The following is a 20268-nucleotide window of genomic DNA, read 5'->3' on the forward strand; positions in this document are numbered from 1 at the left end:
AGTTTTGGTAGCAGACAAACTTCTGATGGACAGCTTGCATTCCCATCTGTGGCTTTTTTTTGGTCTGTTATAAATATAAATTAGTTCATAGCCAGATATTGCCTTAACTTAATTGTTTACATAGTAACTGAGAACAGATAATGTATAGTCCTGGCATTATTTAGCAATTTAAACCTGAAGTTTTCCTGAGTTGTTGTTAGACAAAACATTACATTGTGAGGGCTTTTTTTTTCCCTTGCCCTATAATATTTTACTTTGATTAAAGCTGTACTGAGGTAAAATTGAACATCTCACGCAAAAAGCAATTTACCTCGGTTCTTATTGAAGTTAACCATACTTATTTGTCCTAGCATAATGTATTTTTCTAGCTGCATTCTAACTGCAGTGCTTTATCATATGAACCAAGTTAGATTTAATCAAATTCAGTTTGTGTTGTGAATTTTAAGACATTTGTTCAATTAGTTGGAATAAAAGCAAAATACTTGGAAGGAACATTAAAGTTGAAAAATGCTGCTGTTGAGCTGGGCATCTAGTGCTCCTTCTGCATCTTTCTCATCCCCAAACATTTCTCATGCTTGAAAAGGCCCCACAATAATTTTTTTCTCTTTCTGTTTCTTGGGTTGCTGGTGACGTTCATGGGATGAGGAAGATAAATCATTTTATCAGGTTCCTGCACCCAAGGGTAAGACCTGACCACTTTTCCTCCTCTGTCTGTCATGAGCTTTTTCTGTGCTCTGGTCAATGGAACCACATTCAAGCTGGGGCTTTTTTAATGTATTGGAGTCCACTGGGATGCCACAGTGCTGCTACCCAGTTCCTCTCTAATCTTGCCAGCGCCCCTCAACTGCTTTCCTATTACTCTCCTTGTTGCCACCTGGTGGAAAAATTGCCATCACTCACTTGTGTTGGCCCTTCAGACGTGGGTGTGCAGCTCAGGGAGACCAGCATAGGAGACACCAGCTCCAAACACCCCTTTCCAGCAAGAAAACTACTTTCTCCTCCCACCCTTTCTATTGCTTCCCCTCAAAACAGCTTTTTTGCATATGTACAAAGTATTTTTGGGCTATCAGGATGTTTTTACTGTGTTGCCCTTCATACCAAATACAGCATCCATCAATTATTAGCATATTTCCTCTATTAAGAAATTTTGATGCTTGTTGTTATGATGTCTTATTTTCCTCATCTGGGAATTCTTGCCTGACTTGGCTTAAACTGACCAGTCTGAAATGACTTGAAAAGGCCATTGTAAAACATTGAGAGAAATAAAAATGTCTTAGTGCAGTCAGAGTCCACTCTCTCAACTGAAAAGCGTGGTGCTTTTACATTTTGAGACAGTTTCTCAGACAGCCAGACAAGGTGACATTAAACAAATCATGCTAATTACAACACAATTTATGTAGAGAGATTTTGCTGCCCTGCTAATACTTGGCAGGAGCTGTCAAGTACTAATGTTTCAAAAAAGAGCACTTCTAGCATTAACTTTTTGGGTTCTTAGGAAATTGATGGAGCCCGTAGAGCTCCCTCGTTTGTGCCAAGGGAAGCAGAGCCCGGCCCAAGCACAGGAGCAGGGAGGGCTCAGAGACCAGAGTTCAGGCCACGGCTTTCAGATAGAGGTGCACAGACTGAGCTGTGGCCCTAGGCAGATCACTCCTGAATGCACCCCATGCCAAACAAAATCAGCAAGAATTTCTGCAATCCCTGGAGGCTCTGCATCTGTCTGGCTTCCGTTATCCCACACCAGGTGTTCTGCTCTATGTGTGTCATGCCCAGAGGTGCAGACAAGACCCTGCCATTCGGGGCTGGAAACATTTTGCATGGTTGATGGTACATTGTAAAACTGAGGGGAAGATCACTCTCTCTGTGCATTAGTTGTCTTATTAACAGAACAAGGATTAAACACTTACCTAAAAAACTTGCCAACAGCACCATGAAATTTGCTTCCTAGGAGCTTGTAAAGCACCTTAAGCTTAAATCTGAGAGATATGTAGGGCTTTGCCTCCTGTTCACTTAGTTTAAGACTGTGTTCACATAAGTGTTATTTCCTGCTATCCAACTCCAGCTAGTGGTTACCTGCACCTTCACAGAACCAATAGAGGGGTGCGGGGCACTCGCTCCTCACCCACATTGGTGCTTACACCATAGCTTAAACACTGCAGTTTACAAGAAGCTGCACTGGTCCTGGGAAGTGTTCAAGTGCATCATGATGATTTTGCTGCAGGGACAAGAACAGCCCTGGTAATAGCAAATGGATTTGGGGCCAGAGCCAGAGGGAGAAAGCAGGAGGGAGAGAAGGCTGGTAATGGCCTCTCACTGTGAGGGTTTACTAAATGACTCTCTGCCAACGATGTCTGGACAGGGCTGCACTCCATGCAGTGGCCACCGATCACACACAGACATGGGACACAGAATCACAGAATATTCTGAGTTGAAAGGGACTCACAAGGACCATTGAACACAACTCTCAAGTGAATGGCCCATACATGGGAATGCAAAGCTCTGGATTAGACCCTTAACTCAAGGGAGAGTGAGATGGCATGGAGAAGGGTCCTCAAAACTCTGCTGCTCAGAGTTAAATGAGCTCAGCCCCTTCCTCTGCTTTTCTGGAACAGACAGAAGGAGAAGCCAATCAGATAGCCATCTCACTCTCTGGAACAGTAGAAATGCCCTGGCAAGCTTTTCCTCATGTGGCCAAAGGAAGATGGTGTGAATAAACGTGATTTGGAGATTCTCAAGTAGGCTGGTGGGTAGGATGTCTTGATCTGGAAGTGGGTTCAGATCTTCCTCCAAAGCGAACTGAACCCAACTCTCTGAATAGTTACCTGAATGCAGGGCTCCCCACACCCAGCTGAGTTGCTCTCATTCTCCCGCAGTCATTTGTGTAGCCCATTCCTGGCTTTGTTATCACTTGGAAACGCCTATAAGCATGGGTATACCTCTGCAGAGCTTGGGGGTCTTCTTTCTGGGCTTCTTATGTTTTGCTCTGAGGTAGATTTGCAAGCAACTCTGCATATATGCTTCAGGGGCTTCATGCTGCCGGTGGGTGTTTATGATCTCCGGTGAGTCCTGGATACTTGTGGAAATTGCCCAGGAAGTAAGCTACATTCTTGAGAGGGTCAGGACTCTAAATGGTATATTTAGCATCAGCTGGAGACAGCAAGACCTTAATGGGCCTTGGTGGAGGTGGCACTTTTTGCATGAAAAAAGAAAATGTAAACTCCTGCTAACCATAATAGCACCATTAAGTCCTGCAGTGCTTGCACATCCAGTAAGTATTTGCAAAAGTTACATAGAAGAGGTTTGCAGGGCAAGGGTAGGGTATTACTAGGGGTAAGGCTTCCACAAGGAATGAAGCTTTTTGGTCTCACCAGCCACAGCAATTCCTGGAAACTGAAGATGATCAGCACCTCATCTCAGCAACCTCTGGAAGTTAAACCTTGGTACCTGCAGACAGACTCCTGCAGTGGTAACACGCAGAGCTCATTTTCCTTTACAGCTGCACCCGATTGCATACGTGACTGTCACTTGATGTGTGCAGGCACATTTTCACGCTTGACTCACAGTTAGTCCAGCACCATAAGCCAACACTGCCCCTGGTTAGATAGAAATTGAGTAGGATTGGGAACACATATAGCAGGGGAGAGAAAGAGGCCAGAAGAGTTATTTCAAGCAGATGTTGCTGATAGCTGTTGGTAGCAACACTAAGTTATCAGAAGGAAATACACATATATATCTTTTCAGAATGAAAAACCAGCATCTGCACCTGAACAGGGTTTAGTGATTGCTAAATGGCTCCATAGGCAAGAGAAGAGCTTTATGAACAGAAGGTTTTGCATGAAGCAGTTGTTGTTTACACCTGAAACTAGTGTACAAATAAAGCCATCACTCTTTACTGCCAATTCTCCTCTGCTCTGAGCCAGAGCAGCCTGCAGAGCTGCATGACAGCCCTCCCTGCAATTGTTCCTCACAGTTGTAGCTTTTATATATGCTTGCCAATGGTTGTCCAGGTCAACTCACACGCTGAGCCCCATTTAATCCAACAAAGCAATGTGTTAAGAAAAGCAGAGAAGGCATTATTCAGAAAGGGGAACTTTGACCTTTGACGGAAAAAGGAGAACATAGAGTTAATTTTCTGCTTTGAATTGTCCTGCAGAGGAGTTTACCTTTTTCCAGTGAGTGTCAGGGGAACCCACGGCCAGAGGACACCATGAGCAGAAATTTCCTTGTGCAGCTGCCTCCCTTGCCTTCCCTTCCACAGGCAGCAATCACAGCCCCACAGACTAAACTTCAACTGGATAAAAAATTAAGCCTAAATTATAAAACACTACAAAATATTAGGTCTGAAATCCAACCCTTTTCTCCCTCCCCATTTCTGTTCCTTTTATACAACCACCAACATTATTTGTTTCTCCTGTATCTTTCTCCTTGCTAAGGTAGGTCATATGAGGTGCCTTCACCTTGAGAAGATCAATTTTGGGAGTTGTGACCCTCTGGTACCTCTTGCTGCAGCTGCATGCCCCCTGCGATGGCAAACTCCAGCTGCTACAGAAGCGTCGGGGAGTCCTGTGAACCTCAACACCAAATCGGAGGCAGCAAGCTCTGGGTGATTGTGCCCCTGAAAGCGACCAGGAGCCAGGAGTGAGAAAGTGCCACAGGTGGAAGGGACATCAGAAGTGGACTGAAGGCCCTGCTTGTGCTCACTGGGTGCTCTCTGTGACTAGGAGGAGCACAAGGAGGTGCTGAGGAGGGAGGAAAGTCTGGGAAAGGCACTAAAGAGGGGAAATGGGGGCTGGAGTAACCCCAGGAAGAAGGAGATGGAGAAGCAGAAAGGATTGGCAAGGTAAAGAGGTAGTGATGGCAGTAGGAAGCATTGTTATACTGTGCTGGGTAATCGTTGCACGTTGTTGTCACAGCTACACTTTAAAAAAACATAGGTTATATCTCAGAAAAGCTTAACATTTACTGCTTAAAAGAATAAGTTTTACCCTTTTTCTTTTCACTTCTCATTGAGAAAGAAGGACTCTGGTCATGTCTTCAGGCTTTTTTTTTCCTAGAAATTAACATTTAAGAAAACAATTCTCACCAAACTGTGTGATTCAAAGAACTGGGGCACTGGGGAAAACACCAGTTATCACAAACCTTACCACTAAATGGCAAGCACTAGCAAGTGGGGGATTAGGTTTTTTCTGGACCTGCCCCTTTAAGTTCCTGGCAGCTTTGATCTAGCAGCAGAGAACTGAGGTGGGAGGACAGATCACATACTCCCTCCTGGATACTTTTCTTTTGTAGTTGCATGTGATGCTGTCATTTAATCTTGACTACAAATGGGAACTGACGGTTTCTCTCTGCATGGGGAGCATGGATACATCCCATGCAGACATTCTCAGCCATCCATAGATTTGAAGAGACAGTGGGAAACTGGGTCCAGCCCCAGCTAACACGGCTTCAGGAGACAGTTTACAAGCAAAGGTTATGTTGCGGTTCACAGCCTGTTGCCTGTGCACATGTGCAGAAAGAAATCACATCCTAGCTGTGAAGCACCACTAGGTACAGTGTTGCCCCCTTGGCAAGCTTTGTTTAGCACTCAGAAACTTCTGACAAACAGCCAAAGTCTCCAGATTGCGTCTGGACAAAGTTTCCAAATGACAAAGAGCAAATTTCTTAGAGAAATGTGGGCTGTATCCAAAACCAAAAAAATCCAGTTTCCCATTCAGACACCAGGTGATAGCCAGTCCCAGCCTTCAGATTCACAAATGCAAACCCAGATCTCCACATCCCTTTAGATAGTGTGAAAGCTAATTTGGGCATTTGCAGAAAATCCAGATAAAATCAAGCTCATCCTAATGTTTCATCCAATGAGACATTTGATGTATTTGAAAGTTTATCTCATCTTTTAAAATCACCTGTGGCTCACTTTTAAAGTCTGAAATCATTACATCCATAATAAATCTCTTCCTGGAAGTTCAGCTTCTTGAAATTAAATTAGAATAGGAAGTGAATGTATAGACAGATACACAAAATAAAACAGGCAGGCTGGCTTACAGTGATATATTCTGTCTGTAAGGAAATACATCAGTGGCCCCCTGTATAAAAAACACCCTTCTACAACTATGGCATGCATTAAATGACACATTTGAATGCTTTTTTTTCTTCTTCAGTAAGAACAAGTCATTTGCCTGGATATCTCACTTGCCTGAGCCAAACCCCAGGGTGTGTATTGTCATCTGTGTCACTGTAAATATTTCTGCTAGATCTCTTTCTGAGGACTCTGAGCTGACATGATCAAAAGCAACAAATAAGAAATGGCTTAAGTTCGCTTCCTTGCTTACATGTTTTCTGTCCCCTAAAATGTATCTTATAAGCATGATGAGTATGAACTGGAAGAACTAATCTTTAAATTTATAAAGATATGCATGTATAGATTAGTCCTATGCTAGATTAGACTACAGATCTTTCCATTAAAGGTAAACCACTCATTTTTCCATTTTATATCTGCTTTTTCTTTAAGACTGGTGTATTTTCTGAGATTTGATAGATCACTCAAAGCCACAGATACTCACATCAACTCTCAAGTGAGTCTTCATCATTCCTCGGAATTCTACATTTTCCCAGGAAAAAAATAAACAAGTAGTTTTTGCCTACTATGTAAAACTATGTTTAAACTATTTATTAATCAACAGGTTTACACAATTAAAGCTCCAGTAGATGCGAAGCAGCTCCTGATGACATCAGGTATCACTGTCTAGAGTCATGCTGGCTCTGTTCACTGTTTTCACCCAGGAAGACAAAATAACCACCCCAACTGCTACACAGTTTGAAAGGTTTCCCATCAGACACAGCTAGCACAGACTTGGAAGAGGCCCTTTTTGGTACAGTCCCCTGTTCAGGAGTGCTCTTGGGCTTGTGATGAGCTCTTTGGAGTCCTGCGTCACACCCTGCATCACTGAGAGTTCCCTTCCCCTCTGCCCCACTTCCACTGAGTGACACTGTTTGTCCTGTCTTCTTCCACCTAGGTTGGTATTCAGCATCTTCTGAGAACTTTATGCTGAGTTTCATCTGCACATCGACATGTGCTTCTGCATGGCCTACTGGTTGTAGCACCTCTGGTTTCTCACTCAGCGTCTTCTTCTGCTTGACCATGGACAGCAAGAGAAACAAGTCAGCAAGCCCTTTCCCTTTTCAGTGGTTTCCAAGCAAAAGAAACATTAGCATGTCAGACTGCCAGACAACACACCACAGATTCTCCCACATATTGCTTCTTTCTTCCTTTTTTCATGTCAAGAGCTAAAGAGGTGGGTGACAGATTTCCAGCAGAGGGGGGGGGGGGGGGATTTATGCTGAGCACTGCTATTGCAACCTCTCTGCCTTTTACACTTGAGCGGGAAGGGGCCCTACAGTGAGGCACTGAAATCAAAAGCCTATGCAAAAAGTCCCTGGCTAATTAGTCATTATAAAAGAAAAGAAAGAAAGAAAGAAAGAAAGAAAGGAAAGAAAGAAAGAGAGAGAGAGAGAGAGAGAGAGAGAGAGAGAGAGAGAGAGAGAGAGAGAGAGAGAGAGAGAGAGAGAGAGAGAGAGAGAGAGAGAGAGAGAGAGAGAAAGAAAGAAAGAAAGAAAGAAAGAAAGAAAGAAAGAAAGAAAGAAAGAAAGAAAGAAAGAAAGAAAGAAAGAAAGAAAGAAAGAAAGAAAGAAAGAAAGAAAGAAAGAAAGAAAGAAAGAAAGAAAGAAAGAAAGAAAGAAAGAAAGAAAGAAAGAAAGAAAGAAAGAAAGAAAGAAAGAAAGAAAGAAAGAAAGAAAGAAAGAAAGAAAGAAAGAAGAAAGAAAGAAAGAAAAGAAAGAAAGAAAGAAAGAAAGAAAGAAAGAAAGAAAGAAAGAAAGAAAGAAAGAAAGAAAGAAAGAAAGAAAGAAAGAAAGAAAGAAAGAAAGAAAGAAAGAAAGAAAAGAAAGAAAGAAAGAAAAAGAATTGCAATCTGTCCAGACAGGAAAGAGGGCTTTAAAAGGATATACCTTTACAGCCATAAATTGCTAAAGAAAAAGAATTATAAGATAATGTACAAAGGGTCAATTCAATAAAAGGAGGGAAAGAGATATCTGAGTTTCCTTGAAGTCACTGGGGAGGCAGCTGTGCTCAGTGTGCTTGCTGCACATATATGTAGCTGGATAATTGCTTGGTTAGAAACTGAAATAGCAGCATGAGGGCATCATCCAAAAGAGCGAGGAGACACACGGGGAAAAAAAATCACCATTCCAGCCTTGGGCAAAGTTTCACTGCATGCAGAGTAGATCAACAATTTATTTCTGAAATTTACACTTTGTAAAGCATAAATAAGCAGAGAGGATCAGCGTGTGCCCCAGCAATGTACATACCCTCTGACAGATACTGTGTTTGGCTGCATCTAATGAGTGCAGGCCCAGAAATGAGACTACAGCCCTGCAGGAGCTGTGTGCTCTCACATTGCATTTTTTTTTAGAAAGCAGCTCAATTAATCTGAAGGTTAACTTAATTAAGTAAAGCTCACCTCCTTATCAGGTTCTTCTAGCTTTTCACCACATCAGGTACTGTGAAATCATTCATTAGGCCTTACAATGTGCCTCTCAACTAGGTAAATATGTGCTAATTGTATTTCACAGAGAGTTCAGACAAAAGCAGAACAGCTAAGCAGAAGGTTTTGAACCTCTGGCCTTGGGAGTTGTGTAGGGCCCCAGAGGAAAATCTGGGTCAGGGGAATGAATCCCACAGCATCCATGGGACTGTGGGAGCCAGACGAAGGAGGAGAAGGTGACTAGAAATGAACCCTCAATCAAAACATTGATGGGTGTTCACTAAGCCCCAATTTGTGTGCTGTACATTCAGGGTGGGGCTGGGGCTGGGGTTGCCGGGAGAAAAAGCACAGATATCCCACTCCTGCAGCTGGGACACCCCAACAAGCCAAGGGCTCCAGGATACTGTGACAATAAGGATAATTTCTGATCCATTTAGGGTCTTGCTTTCCTCTTAGAAAAAAAGGAGAGCTCACACTCATCAGTGCATGTCACCCCTGGCAGGGCAGTCACAGAGCATACCCCCATGGAAACCCTATGTGCAAACACAACTCACGTCACCTGCATGAAGTGAGCAACTCAAGAGACAGCAGGCTTGTGCTCCTCATGCATGTCAATATGTTGATGATGGTGCAACATGAAGTCAGTGCAGGGATGCATGCATGTGAACATTGGAGACTGAGGGGAACTGTCTCTCGTTCTCACATGATGGAGAAGGGAGTTTGTCTTGCCGTCCTACAGTCACATGTACTGTAGTAAAAGAAACCTAAAAGGACTGGACAAGGTCACAGAGAGAAAAAACCAAATCTGAAAGAGGTTTTCAAGGCATCTTGCCTCAAATACATGTCCCAGTTACAGTCTTCCTTCCGTCCTCACATTCCCAAGTTATAATCCCTTACCTCCATTTTTCTTTTCCTATAAAAGAACAAAATGAATGTAATATTTGTTGTTACAAGGAGTGCAATGCCATAATCAGGTTAAGAAAGCAATTGACTAACTGCTGACACATATTACTGAAAACTTAATTCTGAAAAGCTTCATTTGCTCATTGGGGATACTTGTCTTGTTTACAATGTCACTTCTGTTACAAGAAGTGTTTTTAAGGACAGATAGTTCTGGGAATGAGAGGAGCCTGACAATCTTGTGAATTGGGCATACAAATTTGCCTGGCAGATTCAGCCTCTGTCCTTGCCCTATTGGTGCTAATAAAAAGTGTATGAATTAGTCTCATGTTAAGAAAGAAAGAGAAAGAAATGAGAGAAAGAGAGACACAAAGAGGGGAAGGAGGAGGGAAGGAAGCGTGTGGACCTAGAGCAGCACAAGAAGTTAGCAGCAGAGGTGAGATGTTTGTTCATCACTAATGTGCTGCCCCTGTCTCTGCTAGCACTCCACCAGTTCCATACCTGCCTTGAAAATATGTTCCTTGGTGCTGCCTAATTACTGCAGTCACTGAAGTTTCAGAGACAAATACATCTCCCAACAACCGTATGTTCATCTTTTCCTATTCTCAGCACTTTAAAAAATGCACCACTTTCCACTCCAGCCGAACAAGTCATATTAATTTTTTCCATCTTACTTCAGAGCTTCCTCAGCATTTTTTATAGTTATTTACATGAACCAAAGTGGTTGCTTTCAAAACTGACTTTTCCCATTTGCTGTTGCTTTGGAGGTATCAGGCCCAAGAGTTGGTTAAGATTTTCCCTTTCACCTACTAGAACGGAGTCCATGTTTTAAGGACACATTTTTCTCATCTTCATGTTCATATTCTACCTCATTTTAAACAAGAAAACATTTCTTTTGAAAAAAAATAAATTTGTGGTAAGCCCAACCTCCCCAAATTTGTCCTAGAGGAACAGCTACATGCACTCTGACCCAGGAGATCAGTAGTCAGTACTCTGTGGAAGCAAGAGTGTCTCTTCACTGCCTAACCTGGAGAAGTCTTGGGTACACATGGATTTGTAACTCTAAGGAGGCTCCTAAATCTTAGCCGTTTTTGAGGTACTTTAGATGATCTTCATTTCAGTATCTCTGTCCTCAAATTAAATCACATGTGTTGTGAGCAGCACAGCTCTGCACGGTGTGCTGACTATTTTTCTAAACCCGGAGCCTTTGGCATGTGAGCAGGTCCCAGCCAACAGCACGGAAGTGTCCTCTCTAAAACAGGAAGGACTCATTTTATTGGCAAACCACCAGTGGCAAGAGATTACGATAAGATTGCAAATAATTAAAGTATGGCAAAAGCATGTCCTGTTTTTCCCCCCTTGATCCCTTTATTATGTTTTCTGGTATAAACACCATAACCTGCCGCCTTCCAGCAGTATCCTCATTTATAGAAGACTTTGAGTCCCCCTGAGTTTTAAGGAGTTGACTCTGCAGTAAAGTGCCATGTGGGTTTATGCAGATCTCTCTTAGCTCACTGGCAAGGTCAGGAGGAGTGCTCAGGCTGGTGTGCAAGCAGATTGGAGCTGAGAAGTACATGCTAAGGTAGTCCTGTAAACAGTCCTGTAAAACAAAACAAAACAGAAGCAGAGCTGGAGACACTTTGTTGAAAGAAGCAGAGCTGGAGACACTTTGTTGAAAGAAGCATTAAGTGGAAACTTTTGCCAAGCAGCGCGGGACTGCCAAACCCACAAACGATTTGAGACTACCTTCCAGTTCATGTCTTGGAAAATGTATTCTGTGTAAAGAGCTACACATGCTCCTAAGAGTCCATAGTTTAGCCTACAAGTCAGTCTGATTAATTCATACACATGATAGGAGTGGGAGCAACAGAACAGAGCTGGGTGAAAAAGGAAGTAATGAAAAGAAAATACACTTCAGAATTCTGTGGTGGTGGAGATACTGGGTGCTATTAACAGTCACTGGGATTGATGCTGGAGCACCTCTAGAAAAATCAGCAGATAATAAGAAGCAGCATTAAGAACAAATCAAGGTGGGAAAAATTTACTGCTGTCTCTACTGAGACTGTGAATGGAAAATTTGGAAAGAGATGGTGAAAATACTAAAAGAGGCCAAACAAACAAATTCCACTAGAACCAACAGAGTATTTTTAAATCATGTCCTTTAATAATCTACTATTTGCATTACCGTAACACGTCATTGCATTATTCGGGTGTGCAAACAATTGTTGATTTCCCAACTTCTGCTGGAAAAAATGATGACCTGAGGGAAGAAATTTCTGTAGTAAATACCTCAGCATGAATAATAAGATGAGGTTATTTAAGCGACAGCTCCTTGAAAAATTAGCCTAACTTCCTAATAACTGTACTACATAGCTTAAAGAAATCTAATTTTATCTCTGCCTCCCACACAGTAAATCTCCCTATCACATTCTTTCCTTGCTTCACTGCTATTTCTTTGCTTAATAATCACCTACTTAAAAGATTGGGGATAATGTTAATAATAGGCAAATTAGACACACAGAAAAGCAATGTTTTCTGTGCTTTCAGAGGTACTCGGCATGACTGTCATTAAACCAAAACTGAGGCTTGAGGAGGGAGCACAGAATCCTGAGCAGGCTGCAGTGGAACAGGGCAAGGACTCTGGCTACCTTAGTGTTGAGAAGACAACATTAGTCAGCGTTGCAATGGTAAAATATCTAACAACAGGAGTGGCTCTCCCCTTCAGCATTTTTCTCCCATAAACTAATTAAGCTATAATATTATGAGCGCTTCCTTGGAGGCTAGGCTTTCCTCTTAGCATGACTATGGGCAGGCTGGGCAAAGCTGGGTTATCGCTGTGATGAAAAAATTGGCACTACATTTTGCCTAAGTCTGCTTTATTTTTTATTTCAAGCTCTACACAAAGCCACTCACATGCCCAATGGCTCAGTCTCACTTCCAATTAAGTCAATGATAAAACTCATATTGACTTAAATAGGAGCAGGTTTGCATCCCAAAGGCTAACAGTCAAGGCTTTTAACAGTCAGACTACTAATGGGGAAAGTAGAAAGAGTTAGAAAATGTCACCATCTTCTCTTTTCTTAGGAGCAGTAATTCAAAGTGAATAGAGTAGGCATGTTGGGTTTGAAATTATTTTCAGGGAGAGAAAATACGTGGTGAGTCTATTTATAATGCAGTGATTCAGCTCTTCTTATAATACATGTGGATGGATCTGTTGCAGAGAAGGCGGCAGCACATAAGAATTATTGACTCTCCCTTTAAATAGTTTGCAAGGCCTTTCTTAGCCCTTATTATATTTAGCCCTTACTATATCACCTAGCCTGTGCAGCAGTGTACACTGCTAATAAAAGGGTTTGGCCAATTAACTTGGTTATATTGGAGTCCTCTGCTGAAAAAAGAGCAACAGACACGGAAGGCTCCAGGTGCTTCCTCAGCACTGGCCTCTGCTATCAACAGCGACCATAGGAGGCCCAGTATAAAAGAGAATTTTGTTTTTCTTTTTATGATGTTAATAAAATTAAGCAAAAGGAAGAGATTAGATCAACAATGACTGCATTACTGTTTATTTCTCTTGCATGAAAAAACATACTTTTGAGGGAGGAGGGGTAATCCACAATTAAAAAAACCTGGAGAAGGGGCTATAAGCCTGCCAGAGGAGCCCAGCATTTAAATTTCCCACAAACCTTTTAAAGGTAGCTGCTTTGACTGAACCCAGCTTTCCCAACCTCGGTGTGATTCCCACTCCTCACATAGGGCAGAGGCACCCACACAGAAGTGCAGCCCTCTGGGAGCAATATTTTAGGTGGGGACAGCCTACTGGTGCTCATAACCAATTTCTCCTCCTTTCCCGCTCTCCCCTACCCCGCACCAGGAGAGGAAGAGAGATGCACATTGCAGAGTGACTAAGCTGCAGTCCCCAGCACACAGAGGCTTCTCCTGGCTGGGAGCGAGAAGGGAGGACATTTCCAACACCCACTGGGCCTTGAAATCTGCTACCTTGCAGGTGAGTGTGTGGCAGTGAGCCAGTGCCCACTGGATATTCAGCTCAATTCCGGGATGCACCTGGAGGGCTGCCACAGGAGCCCTGTAGCTCCCTGTCTGGAACTGCCCCAGTACATACAATGAGGCATTCTGGGGAAATTGACACCATGGAAAGTTTGGAACCCTCTGCCAGATGGACTTGGTGTTTCTTCAGGATGCCCATGACAGCCACAGTTGTAACTACACACCATGTGTGGGAACAGGGAAGCCTGCCCTGTCCTGCAACAGTGTTGAAAGTATTTTCCATCTATTCTGGGTATTGTTTGTTTGTTACCCAGTGGATACGTTCCACCTGTATTTATGTCTTTCATCTCAGTGCCTTTTCCACTTTTTGCTTTTGCCCTGCTAGCAGAGTGGAAGGAAATGTGTTTGTCTTTTGCAGTGTTCATGATCAAATTCAAACAGAGAACGCTGAACTGTAGCACTGCCTGAGTAACCCAATGTGATGCGCCCACACAGGAGGGAAAAGTAAAGGGAGCAGCTTTGTGAATGACATTCAGGTTCAGCTTGCAGGTTTGCAACTCTTCCAAATAATTGAAATGGCTCATGCAGCAAAGACTGAGCAAAGTTTCATGACCCATCACTCTAAAGGGAAGCCAGGTGGCTCAGAAGTTGATGGAATTGCTCTGGATGAACATGAGGGAAACAGGCATCTCTAACATCAGCTCCCAAATGTTTGCACCTCTTCTCTCCTCAGTCCATGATCTGGAGAGTACACCTGCACACACCCACATATGCTCTTTTTTTGTCTCCTTTTCTGTACCATTCTCCTTTCCAACCTTTTTGATTGTCATGACTTCAAAATTCAAAACAGTCCCAGCCTCCTCCTGTAATTAAAGCAGAGATCGTAGTTTTGCATTTCTGCGTCAAATGCTGAGGTCCAACGGCAATCCAAACAACCATAAAGTTGACATTGAAGTAGTTGCTTGGTATAAGTAGACACTGCAAAACCTGGAGGAGGAGGAGGCAGTGCAGTCCTGAAGGATGTGGATCTGGATCTCCTTTTCCTCTCTCTCTCCCTCAGCCTCTCACTCTTTCTCCCTTCCTCCCTCACTCCCTCCCAGCCCCCTTAGAGCAGAATGACCTAAGCTGGGAGCCTTTGCCCACTCCCATGCTGCCCTAATGGAATGCCCTAATCCCAGCAGAGTTCCCTCCTGCTCCAGCTGCACCATATGACCTACAGCCCCCCTCTGGGTTCATATAGCTCAGAGCTCTTCTCTGGCACAGTGGTGGTGAGGAAAAGATGTACCAATGGCATTGTGTAGAAAATCCCACCAATCTCCCTTCTGCTGCTGGTTCTGCCTCATCTTTGAAGAGCAGAAAGAAGGGAGAAAAGTATCACAAGTACAGTGGGGCCAGACAGGAGCCTACACTTGGGGTGAGAGCCAACAGTCTGCATGCATGACAGCCAGCAATGCTGCCATGGTGTCATCCTGTCATCTAACAGCAGAATGCAGGAGGGTTCACACCAGGGTTTGTACTGCCACAGAAGCCAGTCTGCCTTAAAAAAAGCAGACAACTTTGAAAAATGTCCTCTCACAGCTATCTGGCTTTGCAGGCCAGTGTGAAGAGGGAAGAAACCTCCTCTGCACGTTCCTGATGCCTTAGGCACTGATCTGACTTACCCCATTACTCCAATTGGGATTTGGTGTCGACCCTCTGTCAGAGTTATGGAATTGCTGTGCCAGACCTTGCCTTGCTCCCTTCCTTCTCCTGCAGGGAGGAGGCATGTCCCCCCAGCTGGCGTGCCTTGCCCAACCTGGCCCCATTCAAGGAATACTATGGTGACCTGCACGCTCACCATGCCCCCTTGGCTAGGTTTAATGTACAGGGACAATCTATTTTCTGACTACTGGAAGTTCACCCAAGGCTGTTAATGGATGTTTCCTCAGCATCATAACTACTGATAAACATTCTTCATTAAAGTACTAAATTAATCTCTGCTGAATATACATGACACAGCCTGAAGCCCACCTCCATATCCATTATCTGCTTTGTTCTTACAGCCAAGAGAAGTAAGATTTATTTTAGTCAGTAAGGTGAACAAACACCACCTGTGATCCACTCAGGAAGCTGACCTGAGCTAGAAGGTGACATTTTTACTGTTTCTTTTTGACTATAACCAAGGCTAATGGTGCATGGATTATTATGCTTCCAGCAAAGCTGCCTTTTTCAGCTGAATATGAGGTTTTTGTCAATTAAATACTCAGTGAAACAAAGATGTGCACTATACATATAATAATTCAATTTAAAAAACATACTGAAAGAAAAGGAGCTTTAAAGAATGGTGCTGTAAATGACAGATAATATTTTTTTGTGTGGTTTGAATAAATTGTCACTTTTATTCTCATGCTCTACATAGTGATCACAGACTGAATCAGCCTGCAAATACAAACAGCCCCTTTGCTTTCCAAGCAAGTCACTGGCTAAAGTAACTTATATAGTGCCACTGTTTTATGGATAAACAGGCTAAGTCAGTTCCATATCCTGTCAGTATGGAGCTCTGACAATCAATACATTCCATGTCTTGAAGAAGGATGGAGAAACTTTTTCAGTGAACTGCATGGGACTTTTAAGCCTAAGTAGAGCTTAAATGAGGACAAGGATAGGTCTTTATTACATCTCTTTTTCTCAGTTAATGCAACTCCTGGAAAATTCAGAGTCCATAAGAGTGCAGGCTTTTTCCATGTTGCAAAGCAGGTTTCCTCCAGCAAAGTCAAAACAGTATGTGCCTAGGAGACAATGCCTTCCCACTTTGCCCTTCAAGATGTACCGTGCTGGGTTTCCTGTACATGGATGACAGTTAAAAACACAATCAAGAATTACATATTAGAGCTTGCATTCTGCTACGTGCTCTGTCCTGGGACTGTCTGAGGGTCTGAGCCTTAATAGGGTTTAACTACTTTAGTATTCATTTAATCAGAGGGGCTTAGGGTACTCAGAGAAGAGGGAGTAGGAGAATGAGGAAGCAGAGAACTGATGAAATCACAAAAGGTTCAGGAACGCTTAGGATAAACCTTGAGGTTTTATGTCCCACACTCAGTCTCCTTCTCTATCACCATCTGAGAATTCAAGATGAATTCAAAGTATTTATGGGGACAACTGGAATGATCGTGTAGACTTGTGCTATCTGTGCAAGAAGTCAGACAAGATGGGAAGGAATCACATGCTGCAATTCAAAATCCAAAGGATGGATAAACCTCATGTGTGAGGAAAGGAAAAAGAAAAGAGCCTTTTAAAGGGATACTTTAGGACTGTTCAGGACTAAGCTTTGGTTCATTATTTGAAGCAAATCTTGTGAAGCAGATAAATTATAGACAGTAAGACTAATGCTGTAGTGATTACTACTGTCAAAGGCATATAACTCCCTCAGATTCCCCAGAAAATCCCTGTACTGCTACATGTTGCACAGACGGAACTGAGTAAGGGCTCTGACTAGTACAGGAAGAAACAGTTCACACCATTTTCATTCTTCATCTATGGTTTCCATAGCAGATTTGGCAATATCTCAAAGCTTCCTCAGCCCTATACCTATTATCAGTTATGTTACAGTGCTGCATTTTAATTGCTGGGTTTTCTGAGACAGAGGGAGCTGAATCTAAATATATCTCAAGTGCCAGCAGTGATATTTAGTACAGCTACTGTAATTAAGTATTCAGCCATCACCAATAAATAAACTTCTCACTTGAGCAAATAGGTTCTCTGAAAAACACCTGAATGTTTGACAAAATTCCATTTACTGTTATTTTAATATCATTAGGAGGCCTTGGCTTTCCTGATTGGCGGGGTGTGCATCTAAACTGCCAAGAAATTACTCGTTTTCGATCACAGTTCTTTTTCTTTTATGAAAGCAGACACTGACAGCTCTAACAAAGATGCGCAGCTAGGAAGCTTTTTCTCCTGCAAGAGAAATGAAATACTGCTGAGTTAAAACCACTAATTACAGTTTATAATAACAATACTTCCGGGGGGGTGTGTTTAAACTATACTTAACTGCTGGGGGTTTTTTTCTTTAAACTAGAGGTTTGGCTACAGTTTGATGGTTAGCTACTTGGAAAAATCTTCTCAACTGGTATGGTCTAGCTGGTAGATACCAGAACAAAAAAAAAAACCCTCTCCTGCAGTATAGGCATAATTTTCTTTCAAATCATCTGCTTTGTAATTCAGGTGCAAAACTTAATGTATGCAACAGGAAGCAAAGTATTTGAATAAAGATCACTGGAAAACCCCCAAAGTACATCCTTCACTCTGAGTATTTTAGAAAGCTCTTGGAATTTTTGCTAGCCCACATGAGATAGTTCAGAAACAGAAAAATCAGTAGGTAAAACGCTTAGGCTGTAGTAAACTTTGCAACTGCAGAGATCTACACCCAGAGTTCTGCTCTTCTATCCAGGTGCACGTGTTCCTGTTTCCTCCTGAAGTGTTGACACCTCCAACGTCTTCCACTGGGATGGGAAAGTTTTTCTCACTCGTTTTTCCCTCAGAAGATGTCTGAACATGACTTGTATTTGAGAATACTGAGAGATGGAGCTTCTCTAGCAAAAATTTTCAGATTATCACGTTTTATGCTCCCAAGAGGCCCTGGACGCGGAGACACATGCACATAGGGATGCAACAACTGGACTTTTTAAGCCAGTGGGAATTAAAGGGATAATAGATGGCAACAGATCATCAGTGGGTTATTTTGCTAATTCATTCTGCTGAACTTGCACCAAAGCTCAGAAAAACAAACAGAAGAATGTAAATGGCATTGAAAAGTAAGCTAGGAGTACTGACCCAGAAGGCCACCTTCTTGATGAAAGCATTCTCTCTCATTTATATGATAACTACACAAAGTGTGGAGGAAACACTGAGCCTGATCAGAGAAGTGAAGGTAAGAGTACTTATTTACATTTCTTATAACTACCTTTTTATTTTCCCAAAGGAAATAGCAATCTAAAATGGACTACAAAAGTAAATATTTATCTGGTAAGGCAATCGTAAAAAAATCTGTCTTGTGATGATACAAGGTTTAGCTCCTGCTATTCTTAACCCCTTGAACAGAGCTTTGTTTGTGTGTGTTCTCACTGAAATCAATCAATACAGAATGGGGCAAAGTCTGAGTGATCAGAGACAGCCTGGAAACATACTCTAAATTATTCAGCTTTTATACCAAAATCTAAATGTGTCTATTGTCACATGAGGAAACGTCTTCTGTAGCTTCCTAAAAGATGACAAAATGGAAGGATGGGAACATAGCCATTTTTAATCATCCTCGTTATTTTAACAACTCAAAATACAATTCCAGAGTCCTCTTCTGAGTGTTTCAGTATTTCAATATATTTTTAATGCACATATTTAAAACATTGTATCCTAGTATATCCAGTCTAATGCAGCATTAAAAAGAAAGATTTCAATTGAGTATACTTTATTAGATGGGACATAAAGGCATGCAATATTTTAAACAAGTGGCAAAGTTAAGCCAAAAAAAAAGAAATTGTGTTGCAGCTTCTACCCAAGCTCAGGCACACCCTGAACTCAGCGGCTGAAAAAGTGAAAAATTTGTCCAAGTGAGAAGCAAAAAAGTTCAATGCTAATCATGCTGCTCAAAACTTGTGAGGATACTTAATTCTATTTCTGCAGAAAACTCACACCTACAACTCCTGAAGGACAGAAACAAAACTGCTGAGTCTCAAAAGCACAGATCATGAGATACATGCAAACAGTCTAGTGTTTAATTCAGTGATCCTAGTCAAACTTGCAGAAAGAAACAAAAAGATCAATACCAGTAGCATTGCAAGTACAGTAACTTTTGCTACCTGATTCAGATCTTTCAACCTGCACTAAAGAACAGGCAGAAATCTGACAGAATCTCCTCTGGATCTCGGAGAAAGCTTCAAAGGCTAATGCCAAGGATCACATTCCTGAGTCTGCTTCTCTTAGATGTTCGGTGAAGTCCCACGCCTGTACTCGTCTCTCATTTTTTCTTTACATCTCTTTCACGTTGGTTTCTTCTACTTGTCTCAGACTCAGTTGAAAAGATGTGCCCCTCTGGCTGCAACACAAGACACGAGGGTTCAGAAAAGCTCCCATGTCCTGTGTTGTAGCCGGAGGTCTCACAATAGTTTAGAGCAAACCCTCTGGCTTGTAGGTTCCTTTCATAGGCAAAGCTCTTTTCCTGCACTTTTGAATTCAACCTAAGTGTCAATCTGTGAAAGAGAAGTGGAGAAGAATGGAAATCACATGCACAGATAACACTGTGTGCTTTTGCTACTGTCAACACAGTAAATGGATAAAGAACCGGAGTAGCTGCCAACCTGGAGCAAAAAGGCTAACTTCTGACCTGGAATTAAAAGCTGCCATTCAGTTGACCTCAGCAAAGACATGCCAGCTCACAGTAGTTTAAATTAGCCCTACTGCCTTTCCAGCATGATCTCCAGATCTTGAAGACTAAAAGCATTTTTTTGGCAACTTTGCCAGCACCTTGTCTTTCAAAAGTAGATAAAGCTAAGCAAATAATTAGCAACTAATCATGTAAAAACAAATGCTGCCTTTTGTTTCGTGTTTGCAAATTGCCCTCATATGGATCACAACATTTTCAAATTTGTTATGCAGAATTATTTATGAATTCCTTCATAATTATTAATTCCAGGTCTGCAGATCACTCATAAGGAGTTGTGAACCTTTGCAAATCACATTGCATTTCTTAATTATATAAGCCATGTAAAACTTATTCCTGATGAGGTTAGCTGTCTAATTAACTAACTGACACTATGGATATGCAGCTCAAGAAATCACTTTTGGTGAACAT

The 20268-nt window shown here is 42.2% G+C and overlaps 2 long non-coding RNA genes across 4 annotated transcripts in view; both read right to left on the reverse strand.

The window, feature by feature from the left end:
- The window catches only part of LOC135416857 (uncharacterized), a 101137-nt gene that overhangs the window by 38282 nt on the left and 42587 nt on the right, over nt 1-20268 (reverse strand). The gene's annotated exons all lie outside the window — the stretch shown is intronic.
- LOC135416860 (uncharacterized) lies at nt 10781-19653 on the reverse strand. Its single transcript, XR_010431788.1, has 2 exons — nt 19277-19653; nt 10781-11037 (listed from the first exon to the last, which is right to left on the reverse strand). It is a non-coding gene; the product is annotated as an uncharacterized LOC135416860 (long non-coding RNA).

The sequence above is a fragment of the Pseudopipra pipra genome, chromosome 1 (assembly GCF_036250125.1).
Source record: "Pseudopipra pipra isolate bDixPip1 chromosome 1, bDixPip1.hap1, whole genome shotgun sequence".
NCBI lineage: Eukaryota > Metazoa > Chordata > Aves > Passeriformes > Pipridae > Pseudopipra > Pseudopipra pipra.